The sequence below is a fragment of the Panthera onca genome, chromosome C2 (assembly GCF_046562875.1).
Source record: "Panthera onca isolate mPanOnc1 chromosome C2, mPanOnc1 haplotype 2, whole genome shotgun sequence".
NCBI classification, from domain to species: Eukaryota; Metazoa; Chordata; class Mammalia; order Carnivora; family Felidae; genus Panthera; species Panthera onca.
In genome coordinates, this window is record NC_138347.1 from 47,430,013 (window position 1) to 47,450,492 (window position 20,480).

The 20,480-nt window shown below is 40.0% G+C and overlaps 1 protein-coding gene across 2 annotated transcripts in view; it reads left to right on the forward strand.

The window, feature by feature from the left end:
- The first annotated feature begins 3,666 nt into the window (after positions 1-3,666).
- The window catches only part of COL8A1 (collagen type VIII alpha 1 chain), a 151,819-nt gene continuing 135,005 nt past the window's right edge, over positions 3,667-20,480 (forward strand). For both annotated transcript variants that reach the window (XM_060640168.3, XM_060640167.3), the window contains exon 1: positions 3,667-3,840. The gene's annotated coding sequence lies outside the window, so the exon portion shown is untranslated. The remainder of the gene's footprint in view (positions 3,841-20,480) is intronic.

A 20,480-nucleotide genomic window follows, 5' to 3' on the forward strand; every position in this document is an offset into this window, starting at 1 on the left:
CATTGTACTGCTCAGAAGTGTTCAATGACTTCTCACAGCCCACAGCTATGACGACAACAACAACAACAACTACTATTACTATTACTACAGTTCAGACTACTGAGGTGACGTAGAAGGCCTTCCATAGGCAGATCCCACCTCTCCTGCCCTGTTTCTTAGCCTCATGATTTTCCTACATAGACCCTTCCCTTTAGTCATGCTGGCCAATTCACTATCCTCCAAATATTCCTGTGTCTTCCTCAGCTGAACACATTCCCTTCCTTGCCCTCCAGTTCATCACGCATGTATCCAAACACTACTTTCCATGGCCGAGCTCAATGCCAGCTCCTCCTCAAAGTCTCTCTGCTACCCAGCTAACAGGATTTCATGCTTTTTTTTTTTTTTTCCTTCTATGAGAACAGATCTACATTCTTATTTTCCTCTGCTTTGAATACTCAACACTGTCTGGTATCCATTCTTAATAAATATTTGTTAATTATTACTTCTAAATGAGCAAAAAGAAAAAGGGGGGCATTCCATATTCAAAGCTGTTTAAAATAAGGTAATAATCTGGAGCTGTTATTATATTATCCACACAATGGAAACTTCAGAGCATCTAGTGTGTTGTCATTGGATTTCTTTCTTTCCACAGAAGACCAAACTAGGTCATTTCAAACCTCAGTCACCTTCAGAGAGATTCTAGAAGGGCACGCTAAGAACCAGCAAAGGAATCACATTCCTGGATTCCTTACTTGTTGTCCAGATCTGCTACTGAATCAGATTCAGGCAAGTGTGAACTAGAGAAATGAACTAACCATTAGCACCATCCAAACAAAATGAAAGGAGCTCTTTTGTTATCTTGGCTGCATATTCGGGTTTGAAAGGAGGGAGGGAGTAAAGGAAGGGAAAGGAGAAGAAAAATACAACCATCAGTTGCCTTCCCTTCCAACGTGCTTTTCTTGCCTTTTGTTTCTATTTTTCACAACTCTGTGATGAAACTGGAATATTTGGAAGGCATAAAATTGGGACTGAAAGGATGATTTGCTGTAACCTAATGAGGATGTTTACTAATATGTTAACCACACAGATGCTCCTCTAACTGGGTCCTGTGTGGTTTGTCCAGAAAACATTTCTTTCCTAAGTTGGAAAGTGCCAGAAGTGGTACCCTGCCTATAAAATCACATCTGATTTCAGGGGTCCGCCCCAGCAGCATCAGGCAGTTCTCTTTCTAGGACCAGTAACAAGGGTTATTCATTTCATAGACTTAATTTAATGGGTTTGGCCACATCCTCAAAAGACAAACATACTATTTGGAAAGAGGAAAACTGAATTATGGAGGATGTGAAAACAGTAAAACCAAACAGCAAGTGGGCATGAAAGTTAATGTGAAAATTCTACCTTTCTAAGTATTCATTCTTTTTTTCAATCATTAAGCCAATAAATATTATCCACTCTCTATGTGTCAGTGCTCCATAGTGTCATTTATTCAATTACATGATATGTATCCAGTGAGTACTTATTTTCTGCTAGCTAGTTAACCACTAGATACAATTTCTTTGCAGCCAAAAAATTTACTATCATGTAAAATAGCAGGGATACACAGATATGAAAAATTATAAATATTAAAACAAATAAGCAATGTCTAAAAAATCATAATATTTGGAATAATTATTCCAATGTCAAATTTGTTTATGATAAACTTTAAATTTTTCATCTAATCCTCCTTTATACCCAGGCACATGGCGTTCTACTTTGTTGATTTTCACATGTATCCAACGGAGAATAAGCTTAGTTACAAATAAAGCAATCAAAGCTTTGGGCTCTAGAGGCAGACAGATGGGAGTATGAATATGTAAAAAAACTAAGTCTAGTGTAAACTTAGCACATGTGACAACTAGTAGTATTGTTACCCAAATGCCACTATTGGGTATTTCCCTAATGGATTTCTTTCAATCCTTTTTTATAGGTGTGACCTTTAGACCAATGTTTCTTACAGGGAGGAGAGCATTTTGCACACACACAGACCCCCACCACCACCACAGGGACATTTAACTAAGTATAGACATATTTTTGGTATTCACCCCTTAGGAAGGAGAGTGATACTGGCATCTGGTGGGTAGAGACCAGAGAGGCTGCTCAATATTGTGAGGTGCACAGAAGAGGTCCCCACCACAAAGAATTACCCTGCCTGGGATGTCATAGAACCTAGTTTAAGAAACCCAGCTCTTGGCCGTCATTTTTCCTTCTCTCGGAGCCTGGGAATCCACAGACATCAGGATCTAACCTGAGACCAGGCTAGGTGTTTTACAGGACAGCCTCCTGCACAGAGTGCACGAGTTTTGCAAGCTCACTAGCTGTGACTCTCCATTCATCTTGTTGGTTTGAGCTAACTGCTTCACCCCTGTAAGATTAACTTCTTTAAAAACAAACAAACAACCAAAACTACACAATACTTACTTCATAAGGTTGTGGTGAACCCTGAATCACATTGTATCTCTCTCTCTCTATATATAGATACATTCATGTAGAGAGCTGTTCAGTGAAAGTCCTTTTATTCTTCCCAGCCCACTTACCCCACTCCTCCCTTTTTCCCCTCAGTAACCCCCCCCCCCCACCCCACCACCACCCATTCTTCAGGTTCAGGTTCTCTCTTTTTAAATGTTTTAGTTCCTTTGGTGGCAAAAAATCGAGCTTGGACTGGGAAGTGAGTCACCACTCAGCAGCTAAAGGAGCTTGTTTTTCTTTCTCTGAATGTATTTCTTAAGAATTTCAGCCTGATCCTTCTGCCGTTTGCTGGTTGAATCCTCTCTGAATGTTTAAGACACACAGAGAGTGAGCTGTGGCACCAAGACGTTTTCCAATTGTTAGGAATGAGAGTTTTTTAAATACCGAAAATAACCAGAGGGCAGAGTCCTGAAATCCCGTTACATAAGCAGATGTTGGAGGACCGAGGCTGGGTTTGAGGTTCCTTTCCCCACAAGCCAATCTCAGCTGATCCTCCCGAACCTTTGCTGGATTTACCTTAATGCTGCAGAAGTCTCAAAGGGGCCTCGGGATGCTGCACAGTACCGGCAGCACAGGGAGACCTTTCTTGTCAAATAAGCACTGGTGGGAGTGAGGAGTGGAGGGCGGGTTTCACCCTTGGGCAGGCGGGACGCACGGGGGCTGCGGGCGCCGGGGGCGCGGGGGGCGCCTGCTGCGCACACTGCGCTCCGCTCCGCGCCCGCCGCTGCCGGGTGGGTGTCCGCCAGCGCTCGGGCCGTGCTCCTCGGACGCCCCGCTTCCCCTCCGTGGCTCGCTCAGGAACCCTTCCGTTTCCCTGAACCGTTATTTAGTGTTTCAAATTCACAGAAAACACCTTTAGTCATCACAGTCACCTACAACTCCCCTCTCAAAAAAAAAAAAAAAAAGTCATACAAAAACAAAATAATTCAATTCCCTTTTCCTTCCAGATCTTGCTGGTCTCTCTGTCTCCTGTTCATTTTCTCCCCAACCTTTTTTCCCTCTGTGATCTACATCCTTTCTCTATTTCTCTTCGTTCTCTCTCTCTCTCTTTCTTTCTGTTTCTCCCTCCCTCTCCCGTTTCCATTCCTTCCACCGCTTCTACACCCCCCCCCCTCCGTCTCTCCTCCCTCCTTCGGGCTCCTGCTCTGCCCTCTCCGCCCCTCCCCAGAGAAGAGTGTCCAGCTCCACCCAGGGCTGCCCGCCCGCCGCTCCTTTCCTGCCCACCTACTATGAGGAGCAGCCCCTCCCACCTGCCCATAAAAGCCAAGTGCATGTTACCAGCCGAGGATCAGAGCACTCTCCCGGTCCTCTCCTGTGGGAGCCCCCAGCCTCTCTCCCGGATCTTACGTGCTCAAGGTAAGAGAACACTTCTGCAGGCATCTGACCTAATGGGGGTTGCTGCGGGGGTGGGAAATACGTCTCCTCTGGTCAACATGCTTACCGTTTGGTTCGGCCTGATTCTTATGGATGCCAGATCAGCTGCTCCTTTAACTAGCAACTGGTTGGAAAACAAACTTCTGTTTGAACGGTAAAATAAAAGTTCATTTTGGGCAAGAAACAGCAGCATAAATACTGCAAAAAACCTCCTCTCTTTTTAAATCACTTTTCCCCATTTGCTGACTGTTGCTGAAGTTAAAATGTATCTGTTTGGGGTGTTTTACGCTTTTCATTGTAACTATCTCATATATCAGTGGGGGCAAGGAAAACTTTGTCCCATTGTCAAAAACGTACTTTAGAAGAACACAATTAGTTTCCTAAAAATAGCAGTCAAAAGGTCTGCTAACAATTTTGCGATGTTTTCCAAACCCCCTAAGACAGCTTCTGTGAGTCCTTTAAAAAGTATCTTTCCAGGTTTAAGTGCTTGGAAAAAATGATGTGAACGGGTGCCCTTTGCACAGGGACAGTAATCAGGTGGCTGGTAGATAGGAAAGAACAAACCCAAATTTACAAGCTGGGGCAAAATGTGCTCTCACAAAGCTATCTTTTCAAGACTTTCTAAAATGAGAACGGTGTCAGAACCCAGAAAGTGTATAAAGGAACTTCATGAATTTCTATACATACACCTAAACATAAAGCGTTTCAATATGTTTCACAGCAAGAGAAAAATACAGGCCAGATTATACAATTCTTCTGTGTACACCAGACGGTTGTAAAAAAAAAAAAAAAAAAAAAAAAAAAAAAAAAAATCAACTTGAAGGCTTTGGAAGTTTGAACCCTGCTTGCCACCCTCCTTTCCCTCATCTAGTAAATTAACATCGACCTGATTAGGACTGGATTCTAGAGCTACCCAGTAGTTAAGCTAGCATCGTATTTAAAGACTGCCATACCTTCCTGTTTCTGAGGTCGGCGAATGAGTACCGTGCACCTGTGAGAGCTTCTGTGAGTAGCTCCACGGCTACTCCTGTAAAACCAGACGCTTGGTCCATGAAGTTTGCCATCGAAATCTGTGGGCTGTGTGGGATGAAACTCTCTCATGTGGGAGAAAAACCCTCTTCAAATATTTCCTCTGGGGAATTAATTGCACAAGACTGCTTAGAGACGGCAAACCAAAGGTTTGGTCAGGAAACCAACCCACTATTTCAGCCCTTAAAATTCTTAAAGTAAAAGAGGAAAAGCTTCATTTTTTTTTTTTTCTTTTTTGGTTTGTGTATATTGTTTCACTTAAAAAGGGAAAAGTCACCAGAGCTGTAAATAATTCTTCACTATTAAAGAAGGTAGAATCAACAGAAGTTTAACTGAGGGTCTTTCAAAGCTTTTCTCCGTATCAGTTGCATATCAAAGGAAATAATAAAGATGTATTAAAATTCTGCTTGGCAGGGAAGGAATTCAATGCTGTGATTCAAATGAAAGAGTTACATATAAAGGTTTCTGTCATGTAAAATTTTGCTTCATTGGAAAAAATTATTGCAAGGAGTGTGGTTTCCTCTAAGAAAATGATATAAAATTACTATTGGCTGAGATAATATGTGACCTGAGCATATTAAAATACCTTTCATCTTCAGCCACAGTGCAGACTGCTTGCTTCATATCTGATGTAAGTGGTTAATCAACCATGACAAGAGCACAGGTATGGGACAAGGCCAAACCAAGTGTGTGGTATGTCCAAGTTAATTCTTTTTTATGGTTATGCCGGACTCAAACCCATCATCACAATAGTGAAAATGCATTTCATTCACCAGATTTCCCTTGAGGGAAGTTATCTCTTCTGGGAGAAGAAAAAAAAAAGTGTTTCCAATGTAAAAGAGCTCCTGTTATTCCTAAATTTGGGGATGAAAAGTGTTCTCCCAGAGTTTGCTTCTGCTTTTCCTGGCAGCTAATCCACTCTACCAGCTACGAACCATTTAACAGTAACTGCCTTCCCCATGTGGCATCAAGTTCAACACCCTAAATAACTGGGTGAGATCATGTAGATGGCTCATGACCTAACTTTCCCAGGGCCCTTTACTGGACTCCTAAAGTGAGTCTTTCCCTAGAGGGCACATATCAGGCAAGATGAGACTTCTTAAGTCTTTAGAAAAATCAGTGCTGGGTTTCATGTAGTAGCCATCCCAATGTCTCTCCTTTGCACAGAATGTGGAGACTTCACATGAGTCTTTTCTCTCTGCCGTTATATAGCTGCTCCTGAATTGGGTTCATGACCATACCTATCTAACACCAATCGAGCTGGCTTGACCAACTCCTTTAATGTTTCTCAAAAAAGAAAAAATGAGCAGCTTCCTTTCACTAGAGACACAGAGAAGGTGTTCTGCTCACTTCAAGGGCCTGCTAAACCTAGGGAAACACACATTTGGATTGTTTTCCTATTGTCACAATTACAAAACAGTATTATTCTTCCAATGACCAGAAAGTGTATCCCAGTATATGTCCATTGATACCCATGAAAATCAAAGAGGAGAATGGGGATGAAACCAAGTGGGAAGCCAAGAGGAATGTCTCCTAGGAAGTGCCCTGGGAGAAGAGAAAGAGCAGAATGTGTTACAAACGCAACTTCTTTTTGCCTTTATTTGTATGAAATATGAAGAGGTGCAGAAGAGCAAATAGTCATATCTGCTCTTGGTTTTTGTCTTAAATCAATAAGTATATTTCCACCAATACACTAAGGTCCATCTCTTCTGTGCCCTACTCTAACAGAGGAGAATAGCCCAGTTCTAAAGACCAAAACGATTTCAGGTCTACCTCACATTAAAACCCCTAGGACTTTGCCAGTTACAGCTTTTTTAAAACTATATTATGAGTATAAAAACCCTCAGAACATTAATGGGTGGTTCACATCAACAAACCCACCCCTAACAGTCCGAAAGGTCCCAAAGTTGGGTGATTATTTGCAAGTGAGAAGTTAGAAGCAGCAAATTACTCCTTCTTATCTATGGTCACCCTCTTTGGTATGGCAACTTGCAGAGTGATTGAGATAAACACTTATTTCCCAACCTCTGGTCCTCCCAGTAATCCTCTGAAAACCAAGCCTTTTTTCATGCCTTGACTTCCTTCTCATCCATCAAGTCTTCATAAACACACATAAGCATAATTTAAAGAAGGTACAGATCTTGAGACTAGAATCCAGTCTTCTGAGAGGTGCATTGTTCTAATTATGAGTGAAAAGAAAAAAAAAAAGGAGAGGAGAGGAGAGGAGAGGAGAAGGTTAAGGGGAGAACGAATGCTCTTTGGAATTTAGAGAATGTTTTACTTTAGCATTTTGTGAAATGGACCTTTTGCTAACCAAAGCATGTAGAACTTAAAAAATAATAATAATAAAAAGATCAGCTCACAAATGGTTACAAAATGCTAAGGATATAATGAAAAAGATCTTCCAATGACCTGGCAGTCATTAACACCAGTTTATACCCCACAATACTAAATGAGAGCTCTGCTAAACTTGCCCTTTCCAGAGAGGCAAGGAGTGAAGAGCGGGAAAGAAAATTAACCACACTTCAGCACCAACAAACAGAGAAGGCACTAATCAGACATTCCACTATCACTTTGGCAACTGTGTTCCCCGTTTGAGGAAGGAGGTTCTTTAGAATCTATCCTTAAGCAAATAGATTTGTGGCATGGGGGTTAAAGGGAGTCACACAAGGTCAGAATGTATAATCTGGGGGCCCTGTGTATGCAAATCCACAAAGCCATTGAAATTGCATGGAATCAAACTGAGGTGACTGAAACAAAAATGTTTCCCAAAACTGATTATAGAGTAATCAGCTAAAATAATAATGAATTCTAACTGCTCAGTGTAGCATAATGGCAAAAGCAACTCACAGCACCTATAGCTGATTATATAAAATATTAAAAGACATCTGATGGTTCACCTTCAATCTCCCCTATTAATTTTGGGTCCACTTCCATGGTTCTTCCTAGAAAACGAAAACTGCCCTTTTCTCCTTCATCATGGGATTTGCAAATGCATACATGTCCCTTCTCCCCCCCTGCCCCGTGCTACCCCATTTTTCTTTCAGTGGAAGAAATCTCTTTTCAATGATTACAGATCAAGTTTCTAGAGTACCACTCATATTTGTGGCTTTTCTCATTACCCAAAGTCTCATACTTCTCTTAAACAGACTGTAAATTTTTACTCCGACAAATAAAAAGTCTTTACATTTTTGTCAAGCTTCATTCATCTATCTAGAAGAAATCTAATTTAAAATTGCTACTTGCCTCCAACAGGCCCTCTGCAGTGACGTTTCTAAACACTTTATCTAGTCCTTATTCCCCTTTCTTGGGTATTAAACTTATTGAGAGAAACACAGAATATAAATGCTGGAAGGATCTTTGGGGCTAATTTTAACTAATGTTAATTTTACAGCAAAAGTCAGAGAGGTCGATGTCATGCCCAGGGTCACCCAGACGTGTGTAGCAGAACCAGGAATACACTTCGTGCAGTCAAACTCTTCAAACAGTGGTCTGTCTTAGATAACTATAGTGTGTCTTTCCCACACAGTATGTATCTAAGATCTCTTAAAATCTGGTTCCAACATTTATGTGACAGAACAAATGTTTTCTTGTATAATAACCTTCTTCTTCTCCCACTCAATAGACAATGTGTTGCCAATATAACCACCTTACTCCTTCCCAGGTCTTTAATGAGAAAAAAGACAAAATATGCATAAAGAACAATCAGAGGAGACTTTGAGGGACATATGGTTGGAGGGGTGTAGGCATGAAATGTGTCACGTCAGAGGAGAGGGGTTAAGGGGCCAAGAGTGTAGAGACAGGATACTGTAGCTAAGAGGGCTCATTCCCTTAGACAGAGGAGAGAGAAACTCCATAGAGTTGAGGTGCTAAAGAAGAGATTTTTAATGTGTCTGATCCAAGAGCCTGTCAAATGTTTGGGAGATAAAATCCTATTTGGGTCAGCCTCCTTTCAGTATAACGCCAGTTGAGGACTGACTCACATGGGTAAAAGCTTTACAAGTATTACATCTTATTAAAACTCTTCTGAACCCTTGACTGAACTTCTGCTGGGAAAAGAGCCTTATCTGATCCCTGACTTGACTGACCCAGCAATACTAACTCCATGGAAGTCATGCCATCACAATGCTCTCTGCTAAGATACAAATACAGTTTTTGGTGATACACAAAGCTAATCCAACATAGAAAATGATGAAGGTAAAAGGAATATTCTTGTATCATTTCTGGAAACAATTTGCCCTGAATAAGTAGACAGATGTTACCCCAGATGCTTCTTCACTTTCCCCTAAAGCCTGACAATTGTTTGCGTATCTTTGAAATAGTACTTTTGTTTCTGAAATTGATTTATTGTATGTTAAAATTTACATAGTCTACGACTAAGCATCATCGTGAAAACATTCTTTTAAGTAAATTTCTTGAAGACTGCGTCTCTTAAGCTCTCTATTGATGTGTTTACATCACAGGATATTTAGGCATTGGCATCACTTGATGTGCCGAGATTAAAGACAATCACTTCATGTGCTACTTTTCCAACTCAAACTGAATAGGCCTGGGTGTGGGTGTCAGCTGTTGGCTTCTCTGGGAAATAAAATGTGTCCAGCCTGTTGGGGCGCCTCTCCAGTCCTCTCTGTTAGCTAGATAAAACAGCTGTTTTTCTGAAAGACTGGGCCAATGACCTCCGTAATTCAGGTTTCATGTACTAGGGCAACTATGGCTGGCTTATGCAGAAATTATGCTACCCTGCAGCCGAGTGGGTAAGTCACAACTGCCTTCAGTTCCATAGGAGGACACTGAATCCTAACATCTGGCTCAAGAGCATTGTCCTGGGGCAGCAGGAAGACATCTTGGCAGCAGTTGATCCATTTCATATGTTCCTCCAACTATCATGCCATGTGAACTCTAAAAAGATAAATCTAAACTTGGTTCATAAATTGAAACTGATGACCGTACACCATTATATTTCTTTAACGATCTTTACTTAGCGATTAACTAGTCTTCAGATCCAGAGGTCATGGTGTTCATCAGTGCTATAAATCCAAACAAGTGGCCTCTTGTTAAAAGGCAGATGAAAGATAAGGCCAAGACCTACATGAAGGGAGATGCTAGGTAGAGCTAAGACTTTGTGGCTTAGGTGGCCAAAATTGAGGTTGGAAGAAGAAGAGATAAAAGGAGATCTTTAGCAAAAATATGCTATTGGATCCATAATTCCTAATCTAACGACATGTCTAGTTCCCCTTCTAGCTCCCAGTTTATTCCAATCCCCTCAGATTGGAAAGAGTGGGGAGAGAAGTCATTGACCAGTAGAGGGAGCCACGGGGCTGAGTGTCTCAAAATAAAAACTGACTTGTTCCTAGAGGGGGCCTTTTAGATTTGAATTCTTCTGATAAAAGACAGAGCCAGGTGTCCTTTGTTACCAGTGGCTAAAGTGTACAATAGGAGCATATCACATTGTTGGTTTTCTTTTTGAGAAAAAAAAAAATACCAATTTAAGCCTCTAGGAATAAATCACCTGCGCTTCAACAATGCCAGAAATGTCCAGGCTTGTAGAGGTTTATTTGAAAGAAAACCAAAGCAATCTTAGAAAATGTTCTTTCCAAGGCCACCACCAGCCAAGACTAAATGCTCCAGACTAAATGCTCAACTCAGTGAGAAAGAAACTCTGGAAGCTGGGGGTGGGGTCAGGGAGAGAAGAGCAGAGAGGCTCAAGCACTGAGAAGATTTCATGAGTTTTAAAGGGGAAGTCCTGGTGTCCTGCCATGACCAGACCCTCCTGTCAACAAGAGCAGGAAGGGAGCCTAGAGAAAGAAGGAGGCAGAAATGGGCCCAACAGGTTTCTCTGAGATGGCCTAGAATCTGCACTCCTGGATCCGGGTCTCTCCAGGGAGCAGCCAGAGCCTTGCCTAGACTGAAGTGAATACCTTTCCGTTGAACATTTCCATTGCACAGCTGTGTTGGGGATGGCTTGTTAAGACTTGAGACACTTGCATAATTCAGAACCCTTTGGGGGATAGAGCTCAATTAGGACCATAAAAGAAAAATCCCTGGCACACCAGAGAAGGGCTGCTTGCTTTTTAAAACTTATGACATCCACAGGAATACAGAGCAGTCCTCTTTCTATTTCTGAGGTCAGTGGAGACGAACCTATAAAGTTTGTGTGCACGTAGCCTAAGAAGTCCCCATTTGAGAAAATCTTGCGTTTTAATCTCAGAAACACCTTGACTCTTTCTGGGATCTTTGGAAAGCCACTGATCATCTCTGTGCCTTAATTTATTTATCTTAAATAGAAGAGCAATTTTCAAATAACCACTGTCTTTGTCATTTAGAGACACTTGAGGTGTTGCCAATTATTTTGCAGACTGATACTCCTTAAACATACATGGTTGCTGTTACTTATATAGTGAATAGATTATACTCACAACACCTGGTAATGGCTCATGGTATTTATGCAGAATCAGGTCAAAATGGAATAAAATTCCAAATAAGCACATAACCTTCCAAGATGTAGCAAGAACATTTTTGTTTCTTAAAATACGAAAGACAATTCCTCATGTGTCCAGAATCCAGACAAGGTCAAGGGTAAGTAGAAGAGGGAAAAGAAACAATTAATTTATGGCTTAAGAATCTCAAAAGGCCTATATGCTCACTTGTCCATATTTTGATATCAATTAAAAGCTAATTCCCCACACACGGAAGAGTTTTTGTGGTTTTAAAATTCTACTTTAGCTAAAGAAAGATGATATTTTCAACAATGATGTTATATTATGTAAAACCCAAATGTTGCTTCTTCAACGTTTTCCAAAGTGTGCTTCAGAAACAGTAGTACCTGAGATATTACTATGTGTTTATACAGAAAAAGCTTCTATGGTCTATTACATTTCAGAAACACTCAGTAAAACAACGTGATCAGTTTTGTTCACTGCTAGACTTCACAAAGACCTTAATATGCTAATTATATTTTCATTTTTTGAAAATGTTACAGTCAGTAGTGTGCCATAAACTTATTTGCTGACACCTTCCCACCATGAGAGCATCTCTTGGAACCAGTATTCTATGGAAAAATTTGGGAACAGTTTAGGAATCACTGTCCCACGTCATTGTTTCAAGATCTACTGGGACATAGTAAAGTCAGTATTGCTAGTCATTATGTAATACACATTGAGTATCACAGATATAACACAAATTATGTGCTATGTCAAACCATAAAGTAAGAAACAATCCCAGTGTAATTTCCAAGCCCAGCTGAAAAAGGAACAAAAGAAGATGATGAACCTGTCTTGGTTCAATGGCTCAGTTCTTCATAGTAAAAGCAATAGCAGAAATGCCAGAATAATTTAAGATTTTGAAAAGCTAGGAAGATAGATGATGGGAAGGAAGGCAGGAAGGGAGGGAGCGAGGGAGGGAGGAAGACTGGATAGATTGAAATGATCTCTTCCTTCCTTCTTCTTTCTCATTGTCTAGATATTGTAATGATCATCAATAAGCAACAAGTTTGGTAAACAAGGAGCCTATGTAATTTCATGAATTAGCTCAACAGTCTCTGATCTGATCATTGTTTCACCTTAACTACTATTAATGACCAAGATCATTAGCCAAACTTCTTCCTTGAGCATTTACTTTCTCACTATAAATAGGGAGCTAACTCCTATAATAAGATCACACTTACTGATATTCTAGTATATCATGCTATATCAGGGATTCTTTGGTTTATTGATAACACTCAGACCTCCGACCCCTATCAAATTCCCTGTTTCTCTTAGAGCCTTACTCTAGTAATTCTCTTTCCCCTTCACAAAGATTATACCTGGAGGCCAGTGTCCTAAAAGTGTCAGAATGGAGCATCCTCTCCTTTAAGAAAAGGAGTAGTTCATAGTCACTCAAAGGAGAACTCAAGCTCATCATTTGTAATTACAGTAATAGATACTATTTATTAAGTGTCTAATAGGATCAGACCTTGTACTGGTATCTTTATCTCTATTCCTTAAATCAACCCTACAAGAGCAATATTATCATTCTCAATTTAAAGAGGAAAGAAACGGAGCCTCTACTTGGTCAAGCAACTTGCCCAGGGTCACACAGCTAGGAAGTGGCATAGCCAGTATTCCCATCGAGGTCACATTCCAAACTTCAGCCTTCCTGCTCCTCCACACTGCCTTTCATGGTGTCTTCTAGTGTTAATAAAAGGGAGAAAAAACATCAATTCCCTGTGACAATGCTTCTGACTCATAAAGAAAGTGAGAGAATTCCAGTGGCTCTGTTCCTAGACACTGCCGACTGGCTCTGTTTCTTGTTTAATACTGTGATTTTAATTTCTTTTTCTTTTCTGTATTTTTTCCTAAAAGCATGCTGTCATTTTGGAGCCAAAAAAGTAAGGGCTGTGTAACTAGAAAAACCAAAAAAAAAAAAAAAAGCTATCATTTCTCCCTAGAGTAATTTTTAAGGGCTAAAGTTTCTCCATAAATTCTCCCCAAGTGGTCCCAAGTTGCTTGGCATCAGTCTGGGAGAGAGAGTGACAACCTAGCATGTCATTCCTAAGGCAGTAGGAATTCCCATGATTATATGAGAAACAGACAGAACAAAGACATTACGGCACGTTAAACAAACTTGAATCTGGCTCATCAGATCATTCTCTTTGGCGTTACTTTTATTAGCATCCATAGCCAGCTGACGAGAGTCAAGACAACTTAAATGATTCCCTCAGCGATGTGAGTCACCTAGAAAAGTGTCTATATTGTCTACACCTGCTCCTTAACCTGCTGTGAGGGTCTATATAGAAATAAGTATACCTCAAGCCCTTCCTTTGTGTTATGCCAAAGACAAAAGAAGAAACAAGGGCTGGTTCTTTCCATGTGATCACATTCTGCATACTTTTTTGCTTTTGTCCTTGATCTTCCCTCTCTGCATGTAGTATTTCCCACTAAATCTATGGAATTAATTTGTACTCCTCCTCCAAGGTTCAGATCAGGTATCTTCTGCTTGGAGAAGACATGCCTACAACCTGCCTTCCCCAGGCTGCATTGCACACCTCCACCACGCTCCCTAGTACTATGTGCACAGTCCTGTCATGGCCATGTCCACTCTGTAATAGCACGGGCTTGTTCTCTGTGCAGAGCGGTGAGCTCCTTGAAGAAGGATTCAGGTCTTGTTTACCTCTGCACCCTCAATACTTAACACATAATAGGAGCATAATAAATATGAACAAGAGGAAAGAAAAAAGGGACAGGGGAATAAAATACAGTGATGGTGAATGAGAAGCCTCTTACTTTGCTTTTCTCTATCCCTGTAGATGGTTCCAAGAAAACATAGTTTCACCGAAGTTCATTAACACCAGTGCACACACATATAGTGTTACTAGTGTCACACATTGACGTACAGTGTTACTCCACTGGAGCTAACCATGGGGCACAAGATGAAGTCCCATTTGTAAGCGACTATTAAATATTGGCCTTCCATATACGAAATTATGTAAGGAAAAATTACTTGTTAGGTGGTGCCACTGTCCCAAGACTGTCAGTACTCTGCTCAAAAATAGGAGTGACATTGTGAAACATAGAACAAAAACCTTAATTTGCCAGTCAAGTATCTCAGTCTCTCTCAACCTAACCCATGCTTCCATCTTCACCTGTCTCCAGTCTACAGCAGGAATTTGACCTAAGCCACAAGGGCTATTATTCGCCCAGACATTCTCTTTCCTTTTCTCTACTGAGTGTCCCCCACTTGCCCAAGGAACTATAAACTCAAGGTCTTCTTAAAGTCATCCCAAATGTTGCAGTCTGCATCGATCCTTCTCACTTCTCAACTGACAAGCACTTACTATAAATGTCACTTAATGTGTTGCCTGTACACTGCATTGAAGACATCGGAGCTGTCTGCTAGAATTTTCTGTAGTGATGAAAAAGTGCGATATCTGAGCCACCCAACACGATAGCCACCAACCACATAATGGCAACTGAGCATGTGAAGTGTTTCTAGTGGAACTGACGTACAAAATTTTAAATTTTTATTTTATTATAATCTATTTTTTTAACTTTATTTATTTTGAGAGAGAGAGAGAGCATGTGTGTGTGTGTGTGTGTGTGTACACAGACACGTGGAGGAGGGGCAGAGAGGGAGAGAGAGAATCCCAAGCAGGCTCCATGCTGTCAGCGCAGAGCCCAACGGGGGGCTCAGACTCACAAACTCTGAGATCATGAGCTGAGCTGAAATCAAGAATTGGACACTTAACTGATTGAGCCATCCAGGTGCCCCTTATTATAATCTCTTTAAATTTAAAATCAAATAGCCACATGTGGATAGTGCCTACTGTATTGGACAACACAGAATATTTACATTTCGATGTGCTATGTCTTGTATCCCTTGATGAGCATATAAGCTACCAAAAAAATTGAATAAGAAGCTTTTATGTATCCCAGGGGAATGCCATGACCACAGCAGTGCTCTTTAAATTTCGTGTTCAGTGCATTGCTTGACTACATGCCTGCCTCTAATTGTTCTATTATCTTAAAGAAGTCCTCTTCCCTACATATATAATTTTAACAAAATACTACAGATGGTATTTCCTTTTTTTTTTTTTTTAGTGGCTTAAACTCACACAGAATGGCAGTGTACTGCAATCTGGGTCCTTTATCACTAGACAAATAAAATAAAATATAGACTGATTTCAACTGAATCTCTCCAAGAGAAATCTCCATTATTCATTTCCACCTCTTCTCTTTTCCCTTTTGTCGGAAAAACATGTTTTAAATACCTGCACGTAGAAATGCTTCAATTTTATGTGTGACTGTTCTACAGAGAAAGACTATCTCAGGTTATCTGAAACAAGTTCAGTAATAGATTTTTCTTTTATCTCCCCCCTGAAACCCCAAGACCTTCTGAAGGAAGGTAGTCCTATATCGTAGATTTTCCCAGAGAATTTTTGTCTCTATTTCTAGTGAACACCCTGAGGTTCTTTGAAGAAGGCTCAACCCTCTACTAGAAGGTCAAGGGAGGTCACATGTCTTTGGAATTTAACAATGATGTGCCCCTGGCACTTGCTGGCTTACCAATGGCCCTTCAGGAATCATCATGCCAACAGGCCAACCATGCAATAAAATCCTGTGGCTGGCAAAGCCAAGAGCAAAGTGATCAAACAGTCTGGCTGCAGATTAGATTCTAACTTATTAATAAGGCTTCAGAAAATAAACCAGATTGAGTCTTTAACAGCAACAGTTTACAGGAGATGTTTAATGATTTCGGAGGTCGGCCACACCGCATGCCTTCCTTCTGACTCAGTGAAGAGCAGGACAAGGGCAGAAGACACACTCAAGAAGCCAGAGCAATCAGCTGTATCTTTTCCATTTACAGCTAAGTTTATTTGGAGTGACTGGAAAAACTTTCAATGAAATCTTTTTTTTTAAATAATAAAATAAAAGAATTTACCCAACTATCATGAGCCAGAAAACATCGAGAAATAATTATGGGTGTGTATTTTCCCCTGCCTTGTAAAGTATTTACAAATTGTAGCATGAGCAAGCTCTAAAGTAAATGGTAAAGATAGCAATAACATTTAACTTGTAAATTTTTTATATTTAGCCATAAAAGAATCACCATGTGTTTAAATCACATTTGAATACATATAAATAAAATTCTCATCTGCAGACGTGAGCCAGTGGCTAAAGAAAGAATCCGTGACTCCTTCTCAACAGAGCAAAAACACTGGAGAGGCTTAGTACCTTATTTCTATAAAATAGAATTCATTGCCACCACATCAGCAAAAGTGTTGGTATCTTAATTTGGGAACTTATAAAAATGAAGACATTGATAGTGACAATAATAAACTTTGTAGAGAAATTTACAGTTTATGGTGTGTTTTATATACCTTCCTTCATTTGTATTAGATAGAGGATGACTTTATCTACATTTACACATGAGACAGTGGAGGCTTAGAAAGATTAAGTAAATTTCCCATCATTCAGATAGTGAATGTTGGAGCTAGAATATGAACCTGGCTCATCCCACTCCTGAAGTCCTCTTCATTCTACTAATTCAGGCTGAGCCTTAACAGTATCACATCCAGATCATCCTGGCAGCATAAAGCAGAAACTGCAGCAAAGGAAAGCAGAATGATCTGAAAGAGTTAGTTAGCAAAAAAGGATTCAATGACTGAGAATGTGCTTTTCAAGAAGATAGAATTCAAATAAGATATTATTCAACAGTAATAGCATTAATGTGTATTGAGGATTTACTCCATGCCAAACAGAATGCTAAAGCTTTTTTTTATATACATATATAGTATTGCATTTTATCCTAATCATTTTCCTTATAGATAAGAAACTATGTAGGAGAGTTAACTAACTTCCTCAAAGTCACATAGCTGTGGGTAAAGGACCAAGAATGTAAAACCAGTAGATGAGATTCCTGAGTTCTCCTCTTTAACTGCTACATCAGTGACATTTTATCCCCAGAGAATCACTCATAGCATCCCATTACTAATCTTTAGCAAACAGATTCGCAGTGGTGATAGGACAAGGGACATAAGAAACGCCACTGATAATCAACAGGAATCATTTTATAGGTTGTCTTCTGTACAGTTTATGATTTTAAAGGACACACAATCCACTTTAAACCTGACTCTAATTTTTAAAGGGTATTTTTAAAACCCCCTTTTGATTAATACCAAAATGCATGTCATTTATGGGGGCAAAAAACCAAAAGATCTTAAATCACCTATGAGAAGCCATTGTAGTGTCATGTATAAAAGCACTGAGTTAGACATAAGAAGTCATGGGATCAAGTCCCATGATTTCTGAGGGAATTACTGAATCATGGCTGAATGTAATTATTGACGTATTTAGTGGTGTCTTTTAAGAATTAAAGAAATTTCATATTTTAAGTAGATGTTATCAAAACAAACATATTTTGATCCTCACAGTTGTAAAATATCAGCTTTGGGAAATTTTTAATTATCTAACATGTCTCATTCTCTAAAAGATTTGGGAAGGTTGAGGCTATTCTAATATATATGAGTGTGTAAACACATACACGCACACTTATGCATATAAATTATATGAAGTAGAATTTATGTTAAGCTAGAAAACCTCATGTCCCTAACATGCAGTATAACAGATTATTAACTTTTTGGTTGTCAGCTTCCAATAAAAGCATGATCAAAGTAGTTACCTGGAATCCAAAGCCTTGAGTTCATGCTTACTTTTCATCTAATGCAGCCGAGATCAGGGAAATTACCTCACTGCTCAGTGACTCAATTTATCTATTTGTGTAATGAGAAAAACAAAGGGTCTGGGGGACTTTGTTCCTGTTTCAAAATTTGAAAATGCTTAATATAAGTCCCAATAATAGTCTGATTTGGGGTTATTATTTTTTAAGCAAACATCCCTCAAGGAAAAGATGCAAGCTAGTCTTTCCCTGCTTTTCTTTCCTTACAATCTTTCCTTTCCAAAGATCACCACAAAGAAACAAAGAGCCAAACACACTGACTCACGTCTTTTTCTAATAGTGTTGTGGTCAATTTGCTCCCGCATAAAAAAGTAGTAGTGAAGCTTTGAACTCTGGGTTTTGGAAGGCCAAGAGTGGAAAAACGTCTTTAGCAGAAAGAACAGCACATTCCAAATCTGTCCAGTGTTAGAAAAGTCTGCTTAGGCATGCAGTTCCCATTGAAGCCCTTTTCTGTTATCAACTTTCTGACAGAAGAAGAGGCTGAACTTTGCCTTTCAATGATATCTTGAGTTTGCTGGGGGTTTTTTTGTTGTTTTTTATTTTGCTTTGTTTTGTTGTTTGTTTTGTCAGACCTTACTCATACAAGCCTTAAGATGGTTTCTCGGTTTGAACTTGCCTTTAGGACGAATGGGAAAATGGTGTAGCTTTGCTCCTAGAAAAGCTGGTTCCATCCTTTTTTTGGGAGGAAAAGTTGTACATGGTACAGAAAGTTGAAGATACACTGAGAGTCTTCACTGAGAGATTTCTGATACTGAAGTTGGTTATTACATTCTATCATTGATCAGATGTCATGATTTTTGCTTTCTTAGATGCTGCTTTCTCAAAGTCTGTTGCTATCTAATATAGTCATACAACTTTGTAGTGTACAAAAGTACTTTCACAATCTGAAATATATATGTATGTAAGTCTTGGTACATTTCTAAGTCACTAGTGTCATTCTTTGACTACTAAGATTGAGCAGCTGGCTTATCCTACATATCACCCAATTGAAGAAATTATCTCAGTACTAAAACCCTATCAACTAAAGTGCTGGAAGGACGTTTCAAAGGTCTTCACTCTTTTCTCCCTGGGAGGAAGTTTCCATAAAACCACTCTCACCATACTGTTACTCATCACACATCTTACCTGCAGGCCATCCTGGCCTTGGCTCCTTCCCTCCTGTCAGTGGAAGAGACATTTCTCACATATTTTCTGGGTGCACCTCTCCACCCCTCCTGCCTTCTGGGGCCTTGACTCTGAATCATCTGCACCATTGGTCTATTGCAGCTGTAGTGTTCTTCAGTGCAGCCCAGGTTGTGACTCACCCCTGTTGAAAATCTTTCAGAGCTATTACTTGGCCCTCAAATTAGAGTCCAAACTCTATCACAAGATTTATAAGGCCTCTCGTGGTCTGGGCCTGCCCAACTTTGCAGATGCCTTCCTTGTTATACCTCCTGCTGTCACCAGGCCCACTCTATAGTCACAGTTCTCTCTCTCTCTCTCTCTCTCTCTCTTTATATATACATCTCTTTTTTTTTAATTAATTAATTAGTTTATTTTTTTTTTTTTTAGAGAAAGAGCAAGAGCAGAGGAGGGACAGAGAAAGAGGGAAAGAGAGAATCTTAAGCAGCCCAACGTGGAGCACCATGAGGGGGGCTTGGTCTCACAACAGTGAGATTATGACCTGAGTGGAAACCAAGAGTGGGATATTTAACCGATTGAGCCACCCAGGTGCCCCCACAGTTTTCTCTTAAAGTGTCATAGCTCTCATCTTTTAGGGCTTTTATCCACACTGTTCTGTCTTTCTCCCTGGAATACTCTGCCTTCTCATCACCTCCCAGCTCCCTAATCATTCCCAGAAGCCTTCTGTGTGGCCAGGACTGGATTAGCTTACCCTGCTGTTTGCTCTTACATTGCCCCAACCTCTCTCTATTGCATCCGACACTCTCACTATGCCTATTTCATTAATTGACTGTCTCTTCTGCTGGTCTATAAATACCATTATGGCCTGAATTGAGTCTGCCTTACTAAGCAGTGTGTCCCCAGCACAGACTCTGAAACTGGTATATATATATATATATATATATATATATATATATACCCACCCAATATTTGTTGAGTGAAGGAATAAATGAAGGATATCTGAATGATAATTAGAGAAACACAGATAAGAGACGAAGCAGCAGATTCAAGGATCAACCAGAGTTTTAGAAAAGGAGAGTGGTCAAAGTCTGGCCAAAGAAGTCAGAAATCAAGAAGTCTTTAGCAACCAACAGGGCAAGGTAGGAATAAAAGGTCTAAGACAGGCCCATAGCCATAATATATTGTTTAACCGACTGAGCCACCCAGGTGCCCCTAATCATAATATATTGTAAGCAAAAACTGATCATCACAATCCCCAG